Here is a 7,744-nt window from a genome sequence, read left to right on the forward strand (position 1 = left end):
GAATGCCCGAGAATCGAACTCGCGGCCACCAAGGCGCTTATTCCCTTATTGTACACTACATAGGTGTTAGTGTGTGTAAAACAACATAATTCCATACACTACTACCAACGAGTCTTCATTCATTAGGTATAAGGGCTGGCGTCTAGTAAAGTACGTCATACTGCATTGTCAATGAGTTGGAAGGCCTTCAGTAATGACGTTTTATTAGCCTCTATCTATGACCCTGCTAGATTTAGCCAAGTTTCCCTTTAAATCTCTTTGATTTATTCTAAGCGCCTCAATTGTCAACACTGGACATAACTGCAAATTTTTGCCAATTATTTTGTGGCTTCAAATAAGCAATATACCAAATACGATCCATATCCGATGCTTTGGTAAGATTGTATTGACGAAAATCAATAAGACACGGTCCTGAAAGGTGCAGTAATTATATATTGCTCACTCATGTCATCAATTTTGACAACCCAGTACAGAAACGATAGCCTAGACCACATTCTTAACCTAATAATGCCAACTAACATATTCCATGACCAGACAAACTTATTTTTTTCTTAAGAGTATTTTTTTTAGAAAAGTACTACCTTCTGGACTCCTGTAACCTGTTTGGATCATCTACATTGCGTGGAGGATATCGCAAAACACCCCTATCCAAAATTACATTTGCAGTGCAAATATACAGTTGCACTAAATACATTATAATTATTGGAGAAACAAATCCACATTTGTGTAAATGTACATATATTTAAATTCAAAAACAGCAAGGATAGCTACTCGTGCTACTATGAGGTTTTTTTCATTATAATTATTCATCTAACCTCGAGTCACTTACTATCAATCATCCAACCAAAGCAAACCCTCTCATTAAACTCAGTTTTCCCATTTCTACCCCATTACTTATTGCAGGGCTGAATTTTAATTGAAATTCCAAGTTATTTCTTATATTAATGCTGTATTGTATAAGGGAATTCCCAGGTTACTAATCGCCCACCCACCTTCTCTCTCTCTCTCTCTCTCTCTCCTCTCTCTCTCTCTCTCTCCTCTCTCTCTCTCTCTCTCCATCATATATCTAGGATCAGTTTCACACGTACGCGCAACTGAATGCTACAGGATGAAATTTTACAAGATGAAATTTCAAAACATAGTCACAGTCAATTTCCTTTATATTCGTTAACAAGTTGATATGCAATACTAATCAAAATTAGAACTAATAAGTAAAATCTCTAAAAATCTTATATCCTTGAATCTTAGAATGAAAAACATTTAACAGCTTGCGTACCTTTTTTCTAACAAACGTGGTCAATTTTATGTGGTTACAAACATAGGTAATTATAGGATGGTGCACACACTGGTATCATGAATTTACGGTTACAGAACGATTTATTCTCAAAACCTGGTTTATCACACTTCAAAACTAAAATGAGTTAATCCCCTCTTTTGTGACAGATGGATAAAGGATTATTCCACGAACTATAATCACACAATTACTCCAAATCCTCGATTCCGCCATTCTAAACTCCACAAAGCAAGGTCAACTGTGATTAATGAAAAGTAACAGGAAAAAACATTGGATAAAACTGAATTAAAAGCAAACCTTAAAACAAGGTAGACAAAAATTAAAATTCAAAGTACACTGTTGCTCATTACATAAGTTTTCTTTTATGCAAAATCTGTAAGAATTACACAATGCATAAAACATCAAACCTCCTTCAAAATACTAACATTTACCAAATATCTAAGAAGCTATAAAAGTGCATTTTAAGATTTTAATAGATTTCATGATCCAAAACTAAAAATAAATAAGAACTTTGAAAAACCAGAAACACTAAGCCAGTAGTAATCATTCTACATTTTTTCTATAAAGATCAAACTGACCTAAACTGAACACTTATGTTACACATGAAAAACTGAACTAACTAAAAAACACTGAATATTGGCTTCCTAATGCAAGTTACCTGATAAGACAGGAACTCAGACCAGTTTTATGCAAACCATCAGATTTATACGAACCATTGCATATGTACAAACCTACTGAAATTTCTAAATTATCTATTTAAAAAATTACTAGTAATAGCAAAGTTAAAACTCACTGTCATCTGCAACAAAGACAAAAAATAAATAAAAACTCCAAGGAGTCGTACAGTAGGCCAACACGCCTACTATGCAAGCCCTAAGGAGTACCTCCACCCGATCAGGGGCACCGCCCCCGATGGGGTGGAGGAAAAGGAAAAGAATATTGAAGTTCTGAAGAATCTCGGGATAGCAACAGTTTTTTTTTTTCTTTTTTCAACCAGCCTTGAATATTCATCGTAGCATTATTTCCTGAAATGTTTAAAGAGCATTAGAAAGTTGAAAATACTAAATAAAAAAATATATAATGCCATTTAAGTAGTTTTGAAAAGATTGTTTAAGGTAAATTTTCTTCAAGTTTACATACTAACCCTAACAATTTTTATGTTATTGTCTTTGTAAGGAAAAGACTTCTCCTCATAATTAAGCATGCATTAGTTCAGACAAAACTTTCTTAAAAGCCTTCCTAAAACTGGTTTGTGATGAACTACATACACAGCAGCAATGGGAAAACTAAGTTTTACTGTATTTCTCTTACTGTAATAAACCACATTCCAACACGCAGGTCCTCGGCAAGATCTGTCGAGAAAATATATTAATCCTTGATATTTATCACAATGTATTAGATCTACGCACAGGTAAACACAACTTTTACGCAAATTGCACTAGCTCATGCATTAAAAAGAAAAAAAGATAGTTATAGGTAATAACTCTGCATCGGGTATTTCTTTGGAAATTACAGTTTCCTGTAGTATTTCGGTTACTTACCAAGAATTTACAGTTATTTTTGGGGGGTCGACTGAAATTTACCCACAGGGGTCAGTTCTAAACACGGCGAAATACATTTGAGGCCCCATTCCCTAGTGGCTGCTGTATTCGTGGGACCGTTCCTTGCAGTCCGTGCGGAGTTATTGCCTAAAAAAAAAGTACGAATCCGTGTGGGACAAAAGACCGTAACTGCCCCACCGTCCGTCACTGAAACCAGCCCATGGGGTCGAACTTCAAAAGTGAAAAATGAAAAATGTTAAAAATGCTGGATAAAATCTGCAAACTTACCCAAGTAATTTAAGCAGTGGCTCGTCCACAACAAGCACATTAAAATATATAGTCATGGTCCACAGATCAGATTCAAATAATTCTGAACAGAAAATTCTCAAAAATTTTGTATACAGCCGCCTTGAAAATACACGAAGTTGATGTTAAATAAAATAGAAAACGCACAAAACCTTAAAAGGGTACTCAACTACAATATTCTCACGAAAAAAAGTCAAGACGTCTGGTCAATTTTTTCCAAACCTACGTTGGAGCAGATGAACTAATTGTACTGAATTGATACGTCTGCCAGCCAACTCAGCCCAACAGTCAAAATGAAGGAAGACTTTACATGACCGACCATCAGCTTTCGATGACGTCACCTGACAAGTACGCTGCACAAAGGACCCTGGAACCGCTAAATTCAATAGTAGGTCGACACAAACTCGCGTAAAGGAAACAAGCGTCTTCATTTGAGTCGTTCCAAAAATAGCCTCGCCTGGCCCATTACAGATTTTGCGTGACGAATACCGAAGTATAAGAAAAATTGTTTGAACAAAAGTCTAACTTACACAATAGAAATTATTTTGTGGATTTCCTTTATGGTCCATTAATGTTGATCATATAAAATTTATCAAATTTAGATTTCAAGGAATCGATTACAAAATAATTCCTGTGTAAAACGTCTGTCGAGATCGAAAGAAATGTTATTTTTATCCGGTATCTTCGAAAATCGACTTTTCATAATTGTAACACTATTAACTGCACTGTCATTCCTCATAAACCTGAAAACTTAGGTCAGACAAATCCTTTTTAACTCTCTCTCTCTCTCTCTCTGACGCCAACTGGTTTTCTTCTCTCTACCATCGAGTTGAATTGAGGAAAACAGATCCAGTAGCCTTGTTGAGGAAGTGAGAGAAGAGAAACAAGCTAAGATACGACTTCCTAAGCACTTTTATTCTCATATTTTTTTCGCATATTTTCTTAACTGCATATTTTACACTCAAAGCCTATCGTCAACAACAAGATCTTTACGATCACATTCATAACGATTTTAGAATATGGAGACTTTATTGTATGCTCAAGAAAAATGCCTGCTTCCCACTACTTATTCTTGTTCCCGTATGTCCATACGGTGCGACATCTGTTGGATCTACTATTAGTTACTGGTTTAACTGCATCGGTGCTTCATAGTCAACGAATTCGAAACTCTCTGGATGGCTAAGGGAACAGCCTTTTGTGCACGATAGTATATGTCTTTTAGATATATAAAGGAAGGTAGTGAACTTGGAATATAAAACAGACATTTTCCGGATTCATATCTCAGTCTTTGCGACTTTCCGTCTTCTATTCTTTTCCTGATAAGCAGACTTTCATATTTCTCTTACACACACACATACATGTACATATGAGCGTATACACGCACACATATGTATATATATATGTATATATATAAATATATATATATATATATATATATATATATATATATATATATATATTATATATATATATATATATATATATACATACCACGGTCGGCGTTTATGCAGTTTGGCCGATTGCTCCTAACATTATTCTTTTTAGGATAATTTCTTTTACCGCCCCTTACATTACCAGGGGAGTTAGCATACTCAATGTTCCTCCATCTCGCCTACATCTTTTCTGTACTTTTCCACTGACTACTCCAGTATTACTTCATACTGTTACAGATGATTTTAAACCTTCGTATTCCACATCATCAACTTCACTGTTTAAACGTGGATGCACCGGCAGGCTTGATGACTTCTGAACAGTTGTAACTTTTCTCCTGTCTATTCCGATTAATTTTTCCTATTTTTAATGAAAAATATCGTTTGTGCTCAGATGATTGTAATTTTGTCTTGAGAGGTCGTTTGATTTAAATGGTTAAATGCACTGCAGTTCTAACGATTTTATCTTAATGCCCTAAGATCTTATTTGTCTTGACTAGTGGACTCTTATGGAATATAGCTCTCATGTTTTACTTCTCGACTGTCAATTTGTCTATTTAATGACACCATTCTTACCTTCTTATTCTGAGAACGTAAAAATACAGTTAAAACATAAAGAACCATTGTTTTGCCTATTCTGATGAAATGTAATTCATGTTCACTAGTTGGAACGCTACATGTTACAGCCCGAAAATATGTCAAAATGCGTAAAAAATACTCGAAAAATAAAGTAACATTATGTAATAATAATAGTCATGATAATAATAATATGCAGAGATCGTCAAGCTCTCATTACTGATGATTTTATTAACTTAAACTTGCTCGCTGGGTTAATGGATTCTTCCTCACTACTAAGGCCGTGTAAACAAAGACCAGCTCCGACTGGATGCTGCTCGTTTTAGAAATATTTTTTTAAATGAAATTATCCGGTAACAAGAGAGAGAGAGAGAGAGAGAGAGAGAGAGAGAGAGAGAGAGAGAGAGAGATATTTGCTCCTGGTTTTTCAATTTCTTTATTTGCCTGTTGGATTGGGTTTTTCTCTAATACTGGCTTCTGTAATTTTGCCTGCAAACTATGTTAGGCATAGAAAACGAAGGTCAACTATTAAGTGAATCGTCAACGCTCAAAATAGTACTAGTTCTTCATCAACCACGTGGTGCAGCTTGTTGGACGCCGAGATAACTTTCACTTAAGATGATTCAGTTCAGTTTTACGAAACGTTATTAGGGGATGTAGCTCAAATGGTAGAGCGCTCGCTTAGCATGTGAGAGGTACGGGGATCGATACCCCGCATCTCCAGGAGTCTTTTGAAATTCCACGTTTTGTGTGAAATGAACTGTTTAACTGTAGCGCTAAACATCCCTGTACCTTCTTATAATCTACTGTAAAATGATTCAGGATAAAATAAATGTCCTGGAGATGTCAAGGTTGGGATGGCGAAGCTGTTACATTTCATACTAATATCCAACCTCAGGATTTTAAGAAAAAATGGAAAAGCATGATCTGCAGAAAGAGTATGCAATCTCTATTTGAGATAGATATTGCCAGCGATCTATGTATATGTATGAATGCTCCTTACATTCAAACTAACATACATTTACAGCATGAATATGTATGAAAGTGAGTAGGCTACCATAGGAAAAGCTAATGGGAGAATAAGAATGGTAATATTAGTGATAATTAGACTATTAGACAAATGGGAGATTCCTAACCTACGACCACTGTCGATGAAGCCAAGGACACTAGCTAAAAAGAGTGAAACAATTCTTCATTCTGTAATTGCTCTTGGTGGGAATGTGTGCTGCATCAGTGACATGGATGGCTTTTGGCAAATTTAATTAGTCTAGGCTTGGTTACTCTTTTAAACTTGAAGCCCTCTATCTATATCGGCCATAGTTATTCAGTCAAATTATTCAGGAAATTAAGAATGAGAATGTATTTGACTCCTTACATGTGTATGTGAGGAGTTGTAATGAGAATGTACGTACATATTTGACTTGCTGAAGCCTTTTTGATAATTTTTCCCAAAATATTTGTCATAATTTAGTCTTAGGATTACATCCATGGTTTGGCAGAATTTCAGTTCTTTCCGTGTTTTCTATTTGAAAATATAAATACTCAGCTATATTCTCCCTCAGGTACACTAGAACACATGCTTCATGCGGGTTGTAAAAAGAACACGTGCAATCAAAGATTTTGCTAGAATGAGACGCATTATTTTTGTGATGCTCTGCAAATTCATCCCCAAGCCATGGCCTTTAGTACCTAGCTGCGATTTTTTTTTTTTTAAATCGTAGACGTTATTCATGATCAAAGTCTGGAGAAAGTTAGCACTAGAATAATAATTAAATGTTTAAATTACTGGGTAGAAGGAAGTCTTCTGACTCAAGTAGAGTAACTCCACGCACGGTATATAGAAAATGGCTCGGAAGCAACCCGGTCATAATTATAACGCATAATTTCCTTATGACGGAGTTGACGGTTTAAAGCTTACTTTTTTCTCCTATGGCCCAATTGTGTTGCCCATTCGAAATCGAGGTACTCAAAGTCAAGGACTGATTAAGAAGACGACTGATATGTGAGATGTTTAATAATAAGAATACACTAAACAAAAGATTCAAGCTATCCTTTGGTCTGGCGTTAGAATTGAATAGCCAACAAAAAATAAGTTTCTAATGTAATGGTGACAGTGAAAGATGCTGAGTGCCCTAATTTGAAGTTAAAGCCGTGTTGATTTTGAATTGATTTTTACTGTTCTATAGTAATAAAAATATTAGAAGATACACTCTTAAAACCTTGACTTAAAATTCAATATATATCTCAGTAAAGGCTTACCAAACCTTATAAGAGTAACCCACACCACACTCGTACTGTATATCAGTCAGCAACATCAAAATGTGTTAACGGTTCTAAAACAAAGCAATCCGATTTTAGAGAAAATAAGCCTTTCACCACTTCCCCAGCTGTGTTTAACCCTAGAAACTGCGAAATTTGATCAGTCCCTCTTAGCATTCGCTTCTAAAATCTGCAAGCAACTGCCTTCCACAAGTCTCCTACAGTAAAATATTTACCTACGTTTATCATAATTATGAAGATCTTTGCCTTTTTTGTTAGCCAGCCAAAGTTTGATTACTGGCAACAGCTACCTTATGGGTTTCTTCACCTGGGATATT

General features: G+C 35.4%; 1 long non-coding RNA gene and 1 other non-coding gene across 2 annotated transcripts; one reads left to right on the forward strand and one right to left on the reverse strand.

The window, feature by feature from the left end:
- Window positions 1-2,228: 2,228 nt before the first annotated feature.
- Window positions 2,229-3,422, reverse strand: LOC135215282 (uncharacterized). Its single transcript, XR_010314660.1, has 4 exons — window positions 3,368-3,422; window positions 2,836-3,066; window positions 2,606-2,646; window positions 2,229-2,319 (listed from the first exon to the last, which is right to left on the reverse strand). It is a non-coding gene; the product is annotated as an uncharacterized LOC135215282 (long non-coding RNA).
- Window positions 3,423-5,797: 2,375 nt separating this feature from the next.
- Trnaa-agc (transfer RNA alanine (anticodon AGC)) lies at window positions 5,798-5,870 on the forward strand. The gene has a single exon. It is a non-coding gene; the product is annotated as a tRNA-Ala (tRNA).
- Window positions 5,871-7,744: the final 1,874 nt, after the last annotated feature.

The sequence above is a fragment of the Macrobrachium nipponense genome, chromosome 5, assembly GCF_015104395.2.
Source record: "Macrobrachium nipponense isolate FS-2020 chromosome 5, ASM1510439v2, whole genome shotgun sequence".
NCBI classification, from domain to species: Eukaryota; Metazoa; Arthropoda; class Malacostraca; order Decapoda; family Palaemonidae; genus Macrobrachium; species Macrobrachium nipponense.